The 21,579-nt window shown below is 40.4% G+C and overlaps 1 protein-coding gene across 1 annotated transcript in view; it reads left to right on the forward strand.

Moving 5' to 3' along the window:
• The first annotated feature begins 10,293 nt into the window (after window positions 1–10,293).
• The window catches only part of exoc2 (exocyst complex component 2), a 54,705-nt gene continuing 43,419 nt past the window's right edge, over window positions 10,294–21,579 (forward strand). Inside the window, exon 1 of the mRNA XM_079687100.1 lies at window positions 10,294–10,367. The gene's annotated coding sequence lies outside the window, so the exon portion shown is untranslated. The remainder of the gene's footprint in view (window positions 10,368–21,579) is intronic.

Consider the following 21,579-nt stretch of genomic DNA (forward strand, 5'->3'; position numbering starts at 1 on the left):
TCTTCCATGTCGTAGTAGACATAGAAACGGGTATTATTTTCATAAACTGACCACTTTGTTCGAATCTGTTAGTGGAATTTGTCATATCAAAACATATCAAAATTTAACAAAGTGACACAGATTATTAACAGTCGCGATCCCAAAATTACAACGACTTCCGGTCCGCTCCCGGCTGCTTTTTGTAGGGTACGTTCGTAAATGCGCTCAGAGCGCTCCGAGCGTCCCCATTCCACAGTCCAGAGCGCTGCGCTCTGAGCGCTCACAGCTGGGTGCTCTGACCGAACAGACGGATTGTCCGAGCGGACTGACCATTCGTGCATTTACGAACGTACCCGTAATAACACTGCTGACAGCTGACCAATCGCAAGCAGAGTTGTGGTTTCCTATAGCAACAAAAGATGCTGACAGCTGCTTTTTGTACAGGAAAAGACGCTGTGGCCAGCGTTTTTCATGACAAAAATACATTATGCGTGAACGCCCCCCAAGAACACCTCAACGCCCCCCTTTCAAAAATATTGCTTCCAGCGCCCCCCGATGTTCTCTGAACGCCCCCTGGGGGGCGGTACCGCCCCCGTTGAGAACCAGTGCTCTAGAGGAGCCAAATGGTCCTTGATGGGGCCAGACAGCCCATGGCGAAAAGCGTAGAAGAGGGATGAATCATTCCAGCCGCTGTCTGCAGCCAAAGTGCGGAACTCCACGGCGTAGTCGGAGACACGCCTCCCTCTCTGGTGTAAATCCATTAGAGCTCTCGCTGCTTCCCTGCCTGGAGTTGTGTGATCAAATACTTTGCTTAAAGTCTCTGTAAAACCTCTCAGGGAATTAAAGACTGGGGAATCTCGAGCCCACGCCACCGTAGCCCACGCCTCCGCTCTGCCGGTGAGGTGGGAAACGATGTAGGCTACCTTAGCCCGTTCAGACTGGAAGGAAGATGCTTGCAGCTCAAAGTGCAACCCACACTGGACCAGGAACGCACGACAGTTATCCGAGTCTCCGGAAAAACGCTCTGGTTTGGAGAGGTGAGGAACCGAAGGCAGCGGTGTCGGCACGGTGGCAGGAACAGGAACGGGAGCTGTAGCCGGATCCGACGCAGGAAGCGGAGTAGCAGAGCGTTGTGGATCGGGATGTGCCTCCAGCTGCTGGATCTGATCTGCCAGCTGGCAAACCTGGCTGCCGATGGAGGACTGGAAACCCTCATGACGCTCTGACAATTCTCTTACTCCCTGGCAGACAGTGGTAAGTTGTTCATCTTGCAGGTTAAGACGAGCTCCCTGGGATCGAATAGCGGACCGCAAAATCTCAGAGTCGGCTGAGTCCATGGTTCTGTCAAGTTCGTACTGTAACGACTGAATGAACACAAGTGGAGGACTCAATAGCACGACTCAGAGACAGAGGATTAGGATGCAAAAAGGGTCTTTATATCCATGGTTCGGTACACGGGAGATCAGTGGAATCAGATACTAGGAAAAACACTGCTGGAACGCTAGGAATAACTAAGACGAACTGGCACTGAAGGGAATGTGGATGCAGACCAAGTAGATAGAGGGAGAGATGATAATGGGGCACAGGTGAGGCTAATTAGGGAAGGGAAGCAGGTGGAGTTCAATCAAGGGCAGGATACCTGAGACTGAAATGAGAGAAACAACAATGAAAAAAGGAACAATAACAAAAACATCAACATGCAGGCTAGGCCCTTACATGCAGGGTCTTTTATCAGGGCATCATTGATTTTTAATTCTAGAGCATTATTTTCCTGTTTCTTATGTTTACCTAATAGTTTATGGTTTGCCAAACCTTTTTACTGTTACCTTTTGCACCTTCAATTATATTGATGAAAAAGTTTGTTTTGGCCTGTCTTATTGTTTATGTTACCTTGTTACGAGCATGAGTGAATTTCTGTCTTTCGGTGGATAGTCCGGATTTCAAGCTCTGTTTTAATAGTTGGTCTCTAGATTTCATGAGATTCCTGCAGTATTGATTCAGCCAGGGAAGATGATGTTCCTTCCTGTCCCTAAGGCACCCTCTTCTTGAAAAGTAAGACACTACATTGTTCATTTTTAGATATAAACAGATTACTGTTTTCACCAATGTCTTCAGAGGAGAGAGTGTCTACCCTATCAATAATTTTCACTGCCTCCATAAAACGTTGTTTCAGGTTTTTGGGGATGAAGCGTGAACCCAAGGCAGGGGTTTTAGGTGTGACCATGAACCTTTTTTTTTTGTGAGTTTCCTGGCAAAAATAACAAGATTATGTTCAGAAAGACCAGTCAGTAAGTTGTACGTCTTAACTATTCTGTCAGCTTTGTTTATAAATAATAAATCTATAATAGTCTTAGAGGTTTTGGTTATTCTAGTCAGTTGATCCATTAGCTGTATTAAGTTGTGTTTATCCATGATCCGTTTTAAGCTCTTTCTATTTTGTTTGTCAATCCAGTTGATATCAAAGTCTCCTAGAATAATTAGCTCTGTGTTGGAGACACAGGAATTCAGCATGAGTTTTACCTGGTCATAGAAATCCACATTAGCGGTGGGTTGTCGATACAGGCACACACTGCACAGTGCTGAGACACATTAGTGGCACAATGAGTCAAGTCTAAACAACATAATCCCATTAGGTAATTATTTTTTGATCACACGCACAGCGATTGACATGAACTCGGATGCTTTCGCCCCAGATTTCACACGCAAGGCCTTACATACACGCAAACAGCAAGTTAGCTCCAGGCTTCGGGTCTGCTGTCTGACAGGTCATGGGAGGATCAAAGTTCAGATTTTGAATGCACTAACTGTAAAGGAAAAGAACATAGAGGGAGGAAGAACAGATAGAGGGGGAAAAGATTGATGAACTCCATCCGGATCTATATTAACAGGAACAGGGGAAGGGGGTTGAATTACAGAAAGCCGTGCGAGTTAGGAAGACTAGAGGCGAGACTGATAAAAAAGAAATATTATTGGTGTGCTAGAGGAAACAGTTTTTTCTACATCAAGCCATATTTGTCAGGTAGAAAACTGAGGTCCTCCCCTGCTCGCCTCTCCTTCCTCCCTTCTTGGCGAGGGAAGCAGGATGTCTTTCATCCAGTTCAGCTGAGGGATCAAAGCTAAAAGGCTACTCGGCTGAAACTGACCTCAATTTGCACTGCTGAGCACTCCGCACCTTTCCAACATACACAATCCTATAGTTCTCCTTACATCCCCTCCACCACCACCCACATGCTATTTCCCTTCCTGTATGCCACGCTACCTCATCCACTTAACACGGGAAATCTCTCGCCGCCTCCAACCCATTAATAGTACAATTTATAGCCTCCATGACATATTACTTTTAATCTGCACTACTTGTACGATATTATATCATATATCACATTATATCAGATGATCAGATATGTCCTCGGCTATAATGTAACTTGTGTTTGTGTTGGTTAATAACCTGCTCACAATAGCATCACTCTGCTCTGGACTTCAAAGAACAGCCTGTGTTTAGCTTCCTCTCTGTGTCTTCTTTCTCATTGTTTTCACCACAAACAGCCTCTCTGCTTCAACTCCCCCCACACACACACACACACACATTACCACACGGGCTAATGTTTATACATACAGTGATGCCCCCAAAACAGTCAAAATCTATTTTTTTCTGACTTAATGCTATGTGATTGGTTGATCACAGCTTTAGTTTAATGTTTCAGCTTTTCATGCTCATCTTTATACAGGCACCTACTTTGTCACTGTTACCTGCCTGGTGAAATGCATAACTCTGATTGTTTATCTTTTACATTACATCGCATAAATTCATTGATTAATTAATCGAATGTAATATATTTATATCTTTTTAAATCTTTTTTTAAGCCTACTATTCATAGTGCCATTTAAGTTAAATGATTTATATTATACTGTATTGTATAATGTATTTCAAATAAAATGTATATTATTATAAGTGCTGGATATTAAGCTGCCAGAGTTTTGAAACCCACAAAATATGTCTAAAGACTCAAAGCTGGAGATTTGTTTCCGGTTACATTTGTGTTCCTGTTTATTGATCTTTCAGATATTCCTTATGTAAATCTGGATTTTGAGAATTGTAGTCTGTATTTTATACAGCAACAGTCTTGGTTGTGTTTTTATAACTTCTAACATATGAGAAGATTTTGTGAAAAAAAAAAAAGGTTTTGTAGAGAAGGGTGTAAAAGAAGTTCCTAGTATCTTGCCAAACTGAGGAATTGTATCGTCACTTGTATAGCATACCAGAAATAACCACTTTAATTGGAGGGTTTGGTGTGGTAGTTGATTGTTTGCATTGTGTTGTAAGGGGTTCTCATTCCTTTATCTATCCCCTGTGCAGATTTGTTCTACTGTTAACGTGGAACCAGCGTTCAGGGAGCACGGATAGGGTTCTTGTTAGAAACACCTCTGAGCAAAACTTTCAGTGTTTTTCTCATTTACTGTCCATCTTTCGCTCTCCTCCTCCGCAAACAAGTCCAAAGAGGAGAGGCAAAGCTCATAAATGACATTCTTGGGCGCCCCCTTCTGGGCTGTAGCCACAATGGGTTTTTCTTCTGGAAATATTTGCACTGTACACAAAGAGGGAAAATCCTGAGGACTCAGTGAGGCTGCCCGCCAACGCCTGAATCCTTACTATCATTGACTTAGCAACGGAAATGAAGACATATTATTAAACCATTTGTGAGCTGCACATTAAGTCTATTTAATATAAACGGAGGCCAATTGAGTGTTAAATCCTTACAGGCTGATCCGTGGGATAGAAAACCCAAATGTGCTCTTAGTGGGCTCATTTAGATTAGGACCTTCTCTTCCTTTCACACAGTGGAAAATAATATAACCTTTTTATTTTAAGTGCGTGTCATGTGGTATTTTTAACCACTGACGTGTCATTTAATGCCTTAGTTATGAAATTGGTCCATTATTTTATTTTCCATTAACTGGATGGATTACTTTAATTTCTTATCTTTTGATATAACTTTATAAAATGTAAAATATGTCATTCATGTATTTCTCTCTTAGTCAGCATTTGATTATCATTCAACTCAAATCAAATGTATTATCTAAAAAGGTTGATATGCTAATGTTCTTTGTTTAACCACCAAAAAACCCTTACAAGACATTTAACAAAGAAAATAAAACAGAATTGCATGGGAAATTAAAGGTTCAAGGTTCAAGTTCAAGGCTTTTATTGCCATACGTACATAGCTACAGTGTTATGTCGATGAACATCTTAGGTCACAGGCTCCACCAACAGTGCAACACAATAAAACAGAAAAACAGAAATAATGGTGCAAGTAAATACAAAAAATAATACCAACTACCCCTGCCATAAATAAAGTTTTTATTTGAAGATAATAAACCTCCATTTCATGGATCATTCAATTTAAAAGGTTATGTAGCTACACTGGGAATGTCATAAAAAGCATATTATATCACAATTAAAATATGGCAGCATCAGAATAATAAAAAATTGAATCATCTGAGCAATGACGATACAAAACAGATCCTGACCGCGTTTAACATCAGGCCGGATTTTATTATGCTCTCCCCTTGATTGCGATTGGCTCGAACCCATTAAACACACAAATAACCCCCCAGCTGTAACCAAGTCCACCTGTTTATAAACACAAACAGTTATGAACACACTCCGACCTGTCACATATCATCAAAGACGGAGCAAACATGTAGCATGCTTCGATGGCTTCAGCTGGCCCCTGTGCACGAAATCTGTTTCCTCTCAAACTCATGTTACTCAATCGAGGGGAGGGATGTAACACTAAAATATGAGGCGGTAATCCACAACTACTTTTGGGAGATAATATGTGTGTCATTCTGGCTAGACTTCAGCACCATTGTGGATTTTTCATTTCACTCTCTAGACTTTTTCCCAGAGTGTGTTCCTCAACATTTCTCAGGGCCGATCCTGTCCTTCGCCTCCTGATACACAGTAGCCTGTTGTCTGGCCTGGGGGGGGGGGGGGGGGGGGGGGTGGGGGCAAAAGAGTGGTGTTATGAGAAGGCAAAGAACATGTTATGTTAACCTGGGTGGTAAAAGCCTGAACATATTTGGGAAAATGCCCCTTTATACCCTCTCACACCCACTCTTCTTCTTGGGGTTCTTAGGAATTCTCCAATCTTTCCTGTGTCGAAATAATCAAAAGGTCAGTTCACCCAAACTACACACACACACACACACACACACACACACACACACACACACCCACCCACCCACCCACCCACACACACACACACACACATGCACATGCACATGCACATGCACATGCACATACAAATACACATACACACTTTTTCTTTCGTATTAATCCATTTAGATAGTTTTGGTTTAATTTGGGGGTTTGGAATTTCGTTTTTGGTGCTAAAAACATTGAAGAAGGATGGAAGAAACAGAACATTTTATTTCTCGCAACAATGTTCCAGTGCCTTTGTGGTTAGTCCACTGAAGGGGCATAGCGAGAATCTTAGAACTGCTGAGGAAAATATACTGGGTACAAACTCCCCCAATACAACCTTATGCCACACAATGTTCCATCAGAAATATCATCAATAACTTTCATGACATGTTTTCTTTACATTTCACATGTCAAATTTTGCCAATTAACTAATAATCATAGAAAATGGCAGAAAAAAAATTGAAAGTGATTATTTTTTACCTAAATGAGGTGCCGTCCAAAAAACCAAAACAATGAGCTGAAAGTTGCTAAAACTCCCTGTAAAGTTGAGGGGAATTACAGAGTTTGGACTCCTGTCATGGAGTCTTTCAACATTGATATTATAAAAACAGTGATTGAAACAACGCTGTGTGTTTTTTTTAAGGTATAAACTTATTCTCAGAGAGATAATACCTTGGACATTGGTCTTGTGTCTTCATTGTTACTTGGAGCCAGTCCGAAAACCTTGCTTTAGCCTGAAAAGTTTCATCTGAGCTCTTTTCCTGGAGATTTTTTTTTGGGTGAAAACCTTTGACAGTATGTTTTGTGGAATATGCAGATGAACAACAATACCGATAGAGCTGTTGCTGATTAACTTTTAAAAACATTAGTGGCATGGCTTTACTTTTATGTTGTTGCCCACATTTCTAATCATTCCCTTACTCCTTCTACTCTCCATACATTTATTGCCCATGTTATACAGACACTGTGCACTGAAAAACTGAAACGTTGACTTTGATTAAATGTATCACATTAACAATTTCACATAACTGTATTGGGTAAGTTGAAAGTAATAATATTGAACCTAAAACATGTTTATTTAAACTTAATATAATTGCTTACAACTCAACTAATTCTGATTTGTGAAATCTGTTGACATAATGAATTTAATCAAAGTCATATAGTGTGTCAGGCAAAGTGTCAGCTCTCAGACTGAAAGGCCGTCTGTCCCCTTTAAATCTCCTTACTCCATTGTGTTTATCTGGATGCTTTCCTAAACTAAGCCTGGCAGAGTCCTGAATTTCCGGAGCCCAAAATGTGAGCCCAGGAAACTGAACTCCTCCGGGAAAGTGGAGCAACGGGAGATGGAGCGCCACTCAGAAGCAAAACAAACCCAAATGTCAGGGGTTTATTTAAAATCTCCCGTCTTATATTAACAGCATTGCTACAGGCTAGTGATTAGCCTCACATTGGTCAGACTCACTTAATTTCCTTTGGAATCCACATTTTATGTATTTTATGATATAAAATACAGTCATGGATTGGATTCATGCTCAGTCATTAAAAATATATTATTTAAAGGTTAAAAATATGGACATAAAAGCAGATTTTGAAAATGTGTGATTTACATTCTTATACTCAAAACATGGACATATTTGATGTGTTCAGCCTAGTCTTTTGATAAATTAGACCTTTGCGATGATGGCCGATGGAGCCGCATATGTAGATATTATGGTATCTGCTGTTGTTGGCAAAGCGCTGAAACCTGCCCAGGTTATTGTAATGTCAACACTGAACATATGATCTCAATGCAGCAATCTTTGACATTGAGGGACTCATACTTGTTTGATGTCTTACAGTTGAAATGCCCTGTGCAGGAAGGAAGTGCTCACCCACTGGTCGCCTGTTCCATCTTCAGGAGCTCTATGGGAGGGAGGGAGGATTTCAGCGCAATATTTACAGTGACCTTTTCCTCTCACTGGCCAGGGGCCCATGGGAAAAAACTGGAGAGGACAAACAATGAACAATAGGGTTCAGGGATGAGCAATGGTGGCAGCGCAGCATGTGCCATTACGGGATGTGCATTACACAGGGTCGGGGGGTCACAGCAAGGATCAAGGCACCAGCACTGTCCCTCAGGAGCACCTGGGACACCTGCTCAGAAAGCCTGTGCTATTTAAAAACACAACATGCAATGACGTGTTCCTCACTTGTTAGGAATAATGTCAGACATGAAAATCGTTTTTTAAAGGAAAACTTTGAAATGTTGTGAAATATGCCTATTGGCTCTCTTGCTAAGAGTTGAAGATTGATGCCACAAATATTTCTTTACCGAAAATGAAGCTGCAGCCAGCGGACAATTACCTTAGCATGAAGACTGTAAATAGTGGAAAACAAATGGTGGTTTACAATGGATTAGCCAAAAATAACTGTGCATGTAACATCTATTAAAACCACATCTTTTCATTTTAACACTAATGTAATACACTTAAACTTTAAACAAATAAAGAAGACACAGTGTAATACTAGGCCATATTGTAATGGGATCACTCCAGCCCCTTCTACACTTACTAACCTCCTACTAACCCTGCCTTTATTTTTCTGAATCTGTTAAATCCAGTGAAAGCTTCAAATTAGGCCAGTGGCGTATAGTAGTGTGCTCCGACCACACCCATCTTCAAATACCTTTATTTTAATCTTCACTTCACACCTGTAAGGTTTTGCGACTGTATCTTGAACAGTCGTAACGCTATGGCTGTGATAAAATCTGCATTCAAATCGAGACAGTCCTGAGAAAGGACTAAGAACTGCTTCTGTGGTAGTTTACACTTTAGTAGGTGTCTCCGGGACTACATTATGCCATGATGACACACACAAACAAACACGCACGCACGCACGCACGCACGCACGCACGCACGCACACACACACACACACACACACACACACACACACACACACACACACACACAGAAGGTGAAATAAGATCAGTGCCACTGATGTTCTTATCCAATGGCAAGGGCTGTACCACAGAGCCTACGATCAAAATCTTCCACCGCCATTGCTGTAAATTGGTGTTTATGCAGTCAAACAGCCCCTGTGTTGCATCAGCATCGGTGCAAACTCCCAAGTCACAGTTTGATCCCTCAATTATCAGATTACCCCGTCTAATTGGACAATATGTTTTCCCTGGGGATTGGGCATTGCCTTATCAGGGACATTCTTTCTGCCCTGCACAATTTGGTAAGATAAATGTAATGGTATCAGTGTTCGAGTGTGTGCCTGGGTGGTCTCTGTTGCATTTCTAATGATGCTGCGCCTTTCCCAGAACAAGTGGACATACCTCTGTGATGCACCGTGAAAAGAGAGGAGAGGAAAGAAGCAAATCTCCCACTGGGACATAGAATTCTCACACAAACGACATACAACATAATTTCTTCAATATTTAATCTGTGCGCAGAAATCAGATGAACCATAGTTCTCTACGCATTGGAAGTGTTCACAGCACAAAATATCAAATTAAATTGCTAAATATATCAACGGCAAAACTGTTTATTATGCATAGTAGATTTATATAGCATATATAAATTAATTAAATATTATGTTTAAAGTGGACTATAAATGTAAAGTAACATGTAAATAGATATATTTAAGTTAATTACAATAACCAAAAAACTCTACATGAATACATTATTTTAGTAAATATACTTAGTTGCTTACCATGCTCTATTTGTTTCCCCCGCTGAGTGTGAGGTTTCTTTTAGTGAGTTCTTCCTTTTGCAGTGCAAGGGTCTAAGGACAGAGGGTGTGGGTACAGATTGAACAACCTCCTGGCTCTGTTGGGATATTTGTGATATTGGGCTGTATAAAAACAATTTGATTGACTAAAGTTTAGAGAATGTGAAAAGGGTAGCAAATGCAATGTTTAAGTTACTTTTTCATTTTAAATAAATAGCTTACTGGTATCATTATTTCCATTTTGCTTTTTTCTTTCAGACTTTCAGAAATGTGTTATTTATAGTATGACACAGAGTATACAATTTATTTTTAAATGTATAGTGTGATAGTTTTTTCAGGAGGAGTAGAACAGGTCAAAAATCATAACCAGAAATGTTTATGTTTTATTTTGAAGGCGTTGGCTTTGAACGGAAAGCCGGAAGTAGTCACGTGATACAGGAAACGGTCGCTGCGGTGCTACTGTAAACTGTAAGTTGCATTTTCTCTATCCTGTTTTCTCCTAAATGCACAAGGTAAAGTCAAAGTCCTCTTGGTAGCAAATGTGATCATGTAAGCGGTTTGTAAGATTACAATGAACATAAATGACAGCCAGAGTAAACCCTTCCGGAATAACGAAGAGCTTGCTAGCAAACACAGGTTAACGTTAGCCTAAGCTAACGTCAGATGGAAAATATGTCAACAAAGCAGATATCCCTTTCTCTAACATCACTAGTGGGTAGTTTGGTGTGTTTCATTCAATGTCCATGGAAGCGAAAGTGGCTGGAAATGTCTATAATGTTGTTATATTGTACCGTTTAAATGGGCAATATGATTAGCTGCACCAAACTCCATTGACAAATCAGTCTATTTTATGATGTATTGTTTTGTTTGCGAGGCGAACACACCTTAAGACCTCTTTGAAGCGTTTAACGTATTCAAGTCATATTTATTTCTGATCAGTGTTTATCATAAATGCTTTATTTTAAAACGTACAATTGATGTATCTCTATTCACCTTTCTTTCCCCTTTTTTCTTCTATATGTTGCCTGTCTCCAAGTATTATTCCATACTAGATATTATGACTACACTAAACAAGGAATAGGAATATATAATCGTAATTTATTTTATTTGAAAAGTCTTAGAACACAGAATATAGACTGGTAGGATGCACCTCTTATTTGTTTAGGTTCATTTGCTTTTCTATTTATTTTTTTGTTGAAATTCAGCTGTTTTGCCCTTATGAAAAATCAAATAAAAAGCTGGTCTAACATATAATAAAAAGAGGTGTGTCCAACTTTACCAGTGCAGTAGATGTAATACATGACATGTAGGCGAGACCTTTTAATAAAGAAACTACTGAATCCTCCAAATAAATATATACATAATAGAAAGTGGAATTAAATACAAAGAGGTCATGCTTGTAATATGATCTGGTATTGTTTTGAGTTATGGAAGTTATACAAAATAAAATAGGTTTATTGAAATATCTTTGAAAGATCAAAAAGTGTTTAACTTAGTAAAAAGACCTGAGTTAATGTTTTTCATAATATCATACCTAAAATTAACTTAACCATGGTCCGGTCCCTCATACTGAGTTAAGCAATTAAAATGTCCTTGTGAAAATGAGTAAATGTGTTGAATGTTTGAGAGAACCTGCAGGGTTACTCATTGCCAGGTGGTATGATTTCAACTTCTATACACATGTCCAATCCATTCTAATGTAAACACATTTAATAACTGCCCTTACACAGAGATAATGATTGTCATTGAAGTACTCTATCAAAACAAAGAGCATGAAGCAGACTCAACACCTTGCTTAGACTTGCAACAACGTTTCATGTATACAGATGGGAAAGAGTGAAAGTAAAGAAATGATCACATCAAGTGACCTCATGTGACTCAGAAAGGCACTTCGGTGAAAATAAACATTAGATTACTGTAACATCGTTTTTTCATCACTTCTCACTGCTTCATAGATTTTAGATGAACAGTTACTGGTTTATATTGTTCACTTTATATCCTGCTAAGTAAAACAGTTTCCAACCTTTTATCACTGACGTCATGCAACGATTTATTCTCTGAACCCAACCAAGTTATTTGTTAAGATGGAAATGATTTGTGGGTTTGTTTTTCAAACTGGATATCAGTCCTCCCTAAAGGAATGATATGTATGTTTAAGTGTAAACATACCTACAAAGCACACACATTGTGGTGGTTTAATGGTCTGGGGGATATTTTCTTGGCATACTTTAGGACCCTTCGTACAAATTGAGCATCGATTAAACGCCACATTCTACCTGAGTATTGTTGCTGACCATGTTCATCACTTTATGACCACAGGTTACCCATCTTCTGATGGCTGCCGTCAGCAGGATAACGTGCCATGTCACAAAACTCAAATTGTCTCAAAATGACAATGAGTTCACTGAACTCAAATAGCCTCCACAGTCACCAGATCTAAATCCTATGGAAGAAGAGATTTGCATCATGGATGTTCAGGCAACAGGTCTGCAGCAACTGAGTGATGCTATCATGTCAATATGGACCAAAACCTCTGAGGGATGTTTCCAGCAACTTGTTGAGTCAATGCCACGAAGAATTAAGGCAGCTCTGAAGGCAAAAAAAAGATCCAACCCGGTACTAGCAAGGTGTGCCTAATGAAGTGGCCGGTGATTGTATATCAAAAACAGATAGGCTTTATGGGCAAATTAAAACCACAGACCATTCTTTGCGGACCCCATACGTTCAGTATATACATTGTTGGGTTCATTATGAAACCATGGCAGGTCTACCTAGACTGCAGGTAATGGAAAACGTACGGTGGCCGAAAGGTGCAAACACTTTTCCATTAGGAGGAATCCACTGCAATTTCAGGAACGATGCACACTAAATAAAAACAAAAATGTGCCAACAAACTTGCAGAGGAAGAAAATGACATATCGTACAGCTAATTGTAGGCACTGTAATAATGTCAGGCTGATCACATTTAAATAAAATGTCTTTGTCATGTCCTAAAAGTGGCTGTTTATACAAACCAACTATAGTTGCAGTAAGCAGCAATAACATGAGCTCAGCTTCTTTTGTTTTCAAGCCTATGTTACTCCAAAATCCAAGAAAGTACTGTTCCAGCTATGGTTAGGCTAAGATATTACTTACCTTAAAAACCTTGAGTCGTCCCTGTTGTGATAGACACTGTTCAAACAGAACAGACTCAAAGCCTCTATAATAACTACTCTTGTGTACTTTTGTCAAATATTGTTGTAACCGTCTTCCTTTAAATAGGCTTTTTAGAGGAAACAGTACCCTTACCATGTGTGTTTGTTCAACTGATTGATTGTGTGAGAGAGTGAATGAGAGTAATTGATTGACAGGTCGGTTGCAGGCAGGCGCCATGTCGCAGGAATAGGTTGTCATTGAGCTCCTCCATCATGTGTGTCGACATCCATGCTAACAACTTTCAGTGAGAGCCTACTGTGTATCTCCCTCTCTTCCCCAAAGTCAGCACTGCTTGGCTGGGGGATGGCGGGGGGCAACGCTACACTGATCCATTTCCTGCCCCCCCCCCTCCCCCCCCCCCCCTCCTGGGGCTCTAATTGAAAAATGTGGGTGGCCCTGCTTGTTTGCTTTGGTGGAATGTGGTGGGTTGTGTTTTTTGAGGCTTTTTCCTCAGCGCCGCTGCTCCGCAGACCTCGGGGTTAATCGAGCGGCGGGGGTCAGGCCGAGCCTTGTTTGTGAAGCGGCACTTCTCCCTCACCCCCTTCTGCTCTCCGCAGTCTGCCTCACCTGGTAGCCTCCTCCCTGCTGACAGGCTTGTTGGGCCACTGGTTTTCACAGGATGGTTTCTGTGACCCAGTCAGACCCACACAGACAGACAGAGGGGTCTGGGCTGGGAACACGGTCACAGCAAAGCTCAAGAGACAAGCTCAGTGATGAGTCAGCTTGTTTAATGTAGATCCTTGCCAAATTCCAAGTTATTGAAAGAATAAGGCGTAGTCATAATAGAGTGACACAATTTGACACTAAATTGAATGATTAATTATAGGTGGGGTATGTAATTTATTTCAGAAACACTTGTTATATTCCATGGAATGCTCTTAACATCCTGATAGCGAATATATTAAATGCTTTGACAATAAACCCATACAAAATTTGTAATCTGTGGAAGCCGTAGTACTGTAAAAAGCTCGACCGGCAGATGAAAATAACAGGATGGCCTACCTGCCTGTCAGCCTTCCATCTGTGCACAAACTTATCTCGTGCCCTCATTGGTCATTTGCGCGTTCGTGTGTGTTGGAGGAGGGGCTCTGTAAGGAAGTGGCAGATATTTTCCGGCTGTGTATTTTCAAATTCTAGCGCACTCGAGCTGGTTTCTCCAAAATTATCTACCCCACCTTTAACTGATTACTATTCAACAACAGTTTTTTTGGTTAATCAACTACTGTTAAAGTGTACTGGTTAATTTATGATAGTAAATTGAATATTTGGAGGTTTATGGACTATTGGCCCAAAAAATAATAATACTGAAGACTCCAGCTTGAGCTTTGTGAATTTGTGATGGACATTAGTCACATTTTGCCTATTTGAAGCTTTAAAAAACAAACATTTAAACATACAATGTAGGGATGCACCGAATATTTGGCCACCGAAAATTATCGGCCGAAAATGGTTAAAAAGGCCCTTTCGGCCGAATGTCAGAGAACAGGGTTACGTTGATCATACTCCCCATATTTGTCCGGGTGTTTTGATTTGAAGTGGTGGAGTAATCCCGAAGTGGTGAAAGTCTTTGCAGTTACACCCCCTCGAGGAATGTCAGCTGAACACGTTTTAGAAGTCGCAATCCGCGCCTCTCTCTGATATTTTTAAATATCTCCAAGCGGCAGACATGTTGGCTGTGAGCCAGCCGCGAGCATGGTCGCGCGCCGTGCTTGTCGCCGCGTTTTGATTACGTCATCACAACAACACGTTAGGTTACCAAACTTATAGGTGCATTTGTTGTTGTTGAAGGCCTGGCTGTTACAGTCTTTATTTACACTATTTTGGTGTAGGCCAACTGGCCTAGATGTTTATGCAGTTTTAAAGCACCTTGGCTTTGTTCTGAATGCACTTTGTTGTAGTTATCCTACAGAGAAAAGAAAATGCACTTGACTTGGAATTAATGTATGCATTCAAAAGTGCTGAATAAATGTTTTATGGACCCATAATAGTGATTATTATTTAAGTTAAGTTTTGCCATAATCATGTCTTTTTCCATAATCAGATAGCTGAACAACATTGGTAAAAAATGTATACATTATATATATATATTTCTATATATATATATTTCTATATATATATATTTCTATATATATATTTCTATATATATATATTTCTATATATATATATTTCTATATATATATATATATATATATTTCTATTAATCATTTTCGGGCATTCGGTTTTCAGCCAACTGTTTCCTATTTTCGGTATCGGTTTCAGCCAAGAATTTCCTATTCGGTGCACCCCTAATACAAGCTAATCTGCAGATCTTTTGCATCCCTAAAACAATGCATCAAAAGAAAATATATAAGTAATAGATGAATTATATAATAGAAAATGTAGATAAGTAGTTGCAAGCCAACATAAATGTGACGTACAGTGTTGCAGTATAATCCCTGACGGTGACAGTGAAGATGTTTCTCACGCTGCTGATGTTTTTTTTTATGTAAAGCAGCAGTGTTATCCCCGGCTCATAAAGGTTCAAATCTCTCCATTTCGCCACATGATTTGGGCAAAGCCATCTGTCTCCAGTCTCCTAATCCTCTGAAAACATCTTCCTGCATCTGGAGGCCTACACTTCATATTTGTGTTTGTTGCTCCAGGATTTTTATATGGGAAATTGGGGACTTCACTTCGTTAGCCTAAATCTGCAAAAGCACTTGAGACTGACAAACAAACAAACAGACAGCCCTAAAGATAACAAAGCTTGCGGGCAGCCATCATGATGGTCGGATAGTGAGCCAGAGGCAAACATTTGATCGCTCTATCCTTTTCCCTGTCACGAAATACACTCGGTGAACGCTGGGACCGCATGTATGTGCAGGAGATGCTGAGTCATTGTGGAAAGATGATGACTGGACGTAAAGTGTTGCAGGAATTAGTTCTAAACCTGGAAATTATTTATTATTTAAGCACTTCTGGATTCCCTCATTTCCTACTTCCCAGTAAATGTTTTTTAAATTACTTTTTGATTGCATGCCGGAAAAAAGTTCTGTGGTTAACTCAAGCTTACAAGATGTCCTTGTTTTGTTCTAAAACGTAAAATATTTGATTAAAGATCATACTTCTAAATATCTTGAGCATTTACGTGTTACATGGTGTCCGCAGGGTCTTAAAAAGTATTAAAAGTTGATCAATCAATTTAGCGAAAATTAAGGCTATTAAAAAGTATTAAATGGCATTTTCTAAGGTATTACATTTTGCAGCTTGTTTTCAATAAGTATATCAATTGTCCAAAGAGGTTGCATTCTAAAGTCTGCCTGAATGTAATCATTACGTAGGTGTGTAGTGGGCAGGGACGTGCACAGGTACGGGCTAATGTTGCCCGGGCAATGGCCCGTTTGACCTTTTTGGTTGACCTGCCCCTCTAAAGGTCTTATGTTGTTTTACGGGGGGAGGCCCTTTTTCAAGTTTAGAGCAATAGCCCCTCCAAATGTCTGTGCACGTCCCTGGTAGTGGGATTCTGTGTAGTTTATTTATGGCATCCCGTTGGATTTGACGTCATCTGAACAGGACATCACACGCTCACTGCTTGATAGCGCGCCAATGTCTGTTTACGCCGGTTGTTTAACAACATCGTTATGAGGAAATGCAAGTTTGCATCTCTTGGGAACAATGCCTAAATCAAATACTACTTTCTAATGGTTTCTTTTTCTAATAAACCTTGCATTGGGTTGGTCACACAATTAATTCTCTTGTGCTTGTTCTATCTGAATTATGATAAGGAGTTATCACAAGCGGTTTAGTTGTGCTATCTTACAATCAATACTGTATATAGTAAATGTGAGGTAAAGTGTGTTGCCAATGTAACCAGTTGGAATTCGAGGTGGCGTTGAGGTCTTAAAATGTATGGAAATGGTCTTAAAATGTATTAAATTTGACTTCAGGATTCCTGCATATACCCTGTGTTAGAAACGGCGATTGCAAATGAGTGGGTTGGGAGACTCCTAAACCTCATCACCCTGAAGGCGGGTCTGCCTTTAGCTTAGCGATGTTGACTTGAAGTCATTCGACCATGATGTAGTAGTTGATAGCCTAAAATTAGTTATTTACTTCTGGCGTTGGCATTTACCAACCATTATGAAGTGGCTTTTGGTAAATATTATTCAGGTTAACAAAACTTGTCATAAATAGGTCTTAGCCACAGATCCGATTTTCTGCAATATTCCAAAACCCATTGGAAAAATCGCATTGGCTTTTGAGGAGGAAGCCCTTAGGATGCTAACTTCCGGGTCGGCCTACACAAAGACATCATCACTTCATTGCACCACTCGATCAGACGCAGGCTTCATCTGTTCTCCAACACAACCTGCAAAGTTCATGTTATCATTTACAATCCATTTATTTGAAATATGATACAGTTGACACACATTATGTCTAATTTGGCTACATTGCCCTCTCCACATCTTAGATGCATGTGGCGACGCGGGTGTGAGCGAACACTGTGGAGGATTGTTCAGAGCCTTACCCCGCCTGTGATCACACAGTCACAGCCATGTTTGGCCCGCTCTGTCCATTCAGAGGACTCAAGAGGGCGATCTTTGATGGATTCTGGTGTTTGTGTAATGGTGTGGAGCTCGGACTGAAATGGTGTGTGTGTGTGTGTGTGTGTGTGTGTGTGTGTGTGTGTGTGTGTGTGTGTGTGTGTGTGTGTGTGTGTGTGTGTGTGTGTGTGTGTGTGTGTGTGTGTGTGTGTGTGTGTGTGTGTGTGTGTGTGTGTGTGTGTGTGTGTGTGTGTGTGTGTGTGTGTGTGTGTGTGTGTGTGTGTGTGTGTGTGTGTGTGTGTGTGTGTGTGTGTGTGTGTGTGTGTGTGTGTCGCGTCGCAGGGTAGTGAGTTAGCTGATGGAAGACGGAGGGGCCGAGGGTGATGAGCTGTCTAAATGGGTCCCTTTGTGTGATTTAAACCCATCACACTCTCTTACACACACACACACTTGCCAATCACTGCCATATGCGAGTCACCTTTCAACTCAGCAGTATGATCTAAGGTATGAACGCCTTATTCATGAGATAGTCATGTGGCTGCATGTTGATATAGTGCGGCAGGTGAGAGGGATACACATGTCGGTGGTGCTGCAGAGAGTTTGTCATGTTTTGAAATTGTGGAAATCCAAAGGTCAGAGTCTTGAGGACTTGGGGGGTTTTAACCAACCTGCTGGCAATTTTGGTCAATTCTTTGGAGGATAATTCAAATTCCTTTTGTCCAGGACAGATGTTTTAATTAAGTTTTACCTTCTAGAGAGTGGAGACAAACAAGACATAGAAAAGATGAAGAGGAATAGTATATACATGGCTATAGTCTTTGATAAAGTAGATTAATATCAATCCAACAGTTTTTCTTTCAAGTCAAACGGGTGTCCAACCCTTTTTCTCAAAGCTGAGATTGATGTTTCCGATGTCTAAAGACCCAATTGCTACATTTACAAAGATAAACAGCTGAGATAAGCGATACATCCTAATATTGAACAAGCTGCAATCTGCAATTGATTGCCAAAAAAATGGCAAAGATATTATATAATAATAATTGTTATTATTATGAATCATGGACATTTTCTTGTTAATGTTTATTTATTCTGTTAATACCTACTGATCGTTTGTAGCTAAATTCTCTATACTAATGATTGATTCGGAGCAAATGCTAACTTAAGGTAGAGGGGGAAGGTAGACTAGTTGGTTTTAAACACCAAAACAAATACCCTCATCCTGTCAGGACATTATCATCTGCATTATTATTGTTATTATTAATAACTAACAGAAACATTCTGTGCCAAAGTCAACACCCGTTTTCCATTCCCCTCTCACACACACACACACACACACACACACACACACACACACACACACACACACACACACACACACACACACACACACACACACACACACACACACACACACACACACACACACACACACACAGTCATCATCTCTGTCATTGTCATAGCCCTCAGTCGAAAAAGTGAACATTTCTTTCAAAAAGAAAAATGATGTGATCATTCCCAAAAATTCACATCATGTCTTTATTTTACAAAGTAATCTGCTTCAATCCACATTTGTTTAGTTCAAAAACGTTCCTCCTGCTTTATTGAAAAACCGCAATAGAAGCTTGAAATGTAAAAATGATTAATTTGTTACAGCTCTTATGGATTGGTTTGTTTGCTTGTGTCCCATTGACAGAGTCAGAGCTGTGTATAAACACCGCATTTGTTTTCCAGTGCATTGCACTGTTAGGCTCTGAGGAGATATTCGCTGAAATTGTCAAAAATGTATTTGATTAGAATGGCTCCACCTTTAAAATGCTGTTAAATTAGTAAATGTTTTTGTTTTACAATCAAAATTCATTAATTGCAATCAACAATTTATTTTAAGGCTATTCTCAGATTTGAATGTATCATATAATTAAATCTTTATTTGCTTTTTTCTTCAAAGTAACAGCAAAGTTGCGCAAAGATTTGTTTAGAGCTTTAATGTAAAGTCTTTCCTTTATGTCTGCGTGCTGCAGCACAAGGCCAAGGAAGGGTTCTCACTTGTTAGCAAGCGCTGCAAGAAGTTTCCAAGCCTCAGACTTCCACCACACAGATTAGAGCCAAACCTGCTGTTTGTAAGGGAGCCTCCAAGGAAAACAAACCTGCCTTTTTAGCCCTATTGAGAGAGAGAGAGAGAGAGTTAGAGAGAGAGAGTTAGAGAGTTAGAGAGAGAGAGAGAGAGAGAGAGAGAGAGAGAGAGAGAGAGAGAGAGAGATAACAGCATCACGGTTGGAAGAGAATCGAGCAAGCAAACCTGGTTTTGTGTTGTCATTGATTAAATGTAGCCTTCACAGTAAGACATGTCTTGACACATGTTGGAAGAGAGTGGGGTGTTCTCTCCTCTGACGCCCCCTAGCGGTTGATATCTTCATCCCTCTTGTGGAAAACTGCCTTCCTCATGAGTTTCAAGCTGGGGCTTCAGAAACGTTTCTTTTGTTTTGCTCTTCATGCTTAAAGGAAAAATTCCCTCAGTTTGTCCCCGGTCTGTGTAAAGTTATAGTTTCTGTTGCCTAGTTTATATGTGTGGTGGTGTGTTACTTTGCCTTGTGTCCGCTCAGGTTCTGCGTGACTTGGTGCATGTGTGTGTGCACGCCGGCGTTATAGAGAGGGGTCTGGGCAGTGTTCCCGTGTCCATGCACAGCCCCCAGAGTAAAGTAAACACAGCGGCTCTTTTCTCATCCCAGCCGTCAGCAGGCTCTCCCCAGGCCCGCGCCAGAGACCACACACCCAGACCACACACACACACACACACACACACACACACACACACACACACACACACACACACACACACACACACACACACACACACACACACACACACACACACACACACACACACACACACATACACATACACATTTATACACACTGCCCAGACCTCTCCGCAGATCCTTCCACATACTCACATACACACAGACCACACAACACCAGCTCGGGCCCCTCGCACGCAACCTAGCTGAGCTGTCATTCTGCCCAGCGTGTATGTATGTATGTATGTATATATGTGTGTTTGTAAGTGTGTCTATGTGGGGGCCAGCTATCTGTGTGTTTGTGCACGTGTATATCCAAGTTGAGAGGAAGGGGGGGTAATCTAGAAACACTCCTGGAATCAGACTTGTACAAAATGAAGATCTTGTCCTCTGGCCCTCTGCCGCTCCCACTCTAAACATGTGGGATTGATGAAGGATACATGCAGCTCTTGTTTTAGTCCTGTTAACCTCTTATCTTCGTCATGTCAGACCTATAGCCCGTCCATTTCCTCTGAAAAGCGCAGGGCAGCAGAAACAACATGAGGTAAATCCCATTGGAGTTTTCTCGTTAACTCTGGGATGTCAGGGTGATGAAGGGTGGCCCCGTGGCAGAAAGGTTTCCCAGGAAAGGTTCCTTCTCTCAGGGGTTTCTAGGTTTATACTTTGACTTTTTATTATTCACTTTTTTTGTTGAACACTTATCCTAGTGACCCATTTCAAAACATTTCAAAGACACAATAAGGAAAATCTGAAGGAAGTCTGTAGATGTTTGGGTTACAATGATCCAAATATTAGAAAATTGATAAATAACGACCTTGTGGAACCAGAACGCTAACCCTAACCCTAACCCTAACCCTGGTTGGTAATTATTCAATTTAAGGACAATAATAATCCTCATTATCCAGAGGTTGCGTACCTACTTTTGGCTCCAGAACCACAATTACATTTGTTGTGACCCCTATTCAAAATAAAAGTATATCTTTGCTATTGAACACTTATGAAAGAAGATGTTTTCTTTACTCCACTAAGGCCTACACTAAGAGGGCCTTTGTGGAATTGAGAACATATCCAAACCGCAGCTCTGATATAAATGTAGATGCTTCGAAAGGTTTATAAAAATGTTTATTGACATTGTTGAAAAGGTACAAATTAAATTGCATTTTATTA

Source organism: Notothenia rossii, assembly GCF_949606895.1.
Source record: "Notothenia rossii genome assembly, chromosome: 1".
Classification (NCBI taxonomy): domain Eukaryota; kingdom Metazoa; phylum Chordata; class Actinopteri; order Perciformes; family Nototheniidae; genus Notothenia; species Notothenia rossii.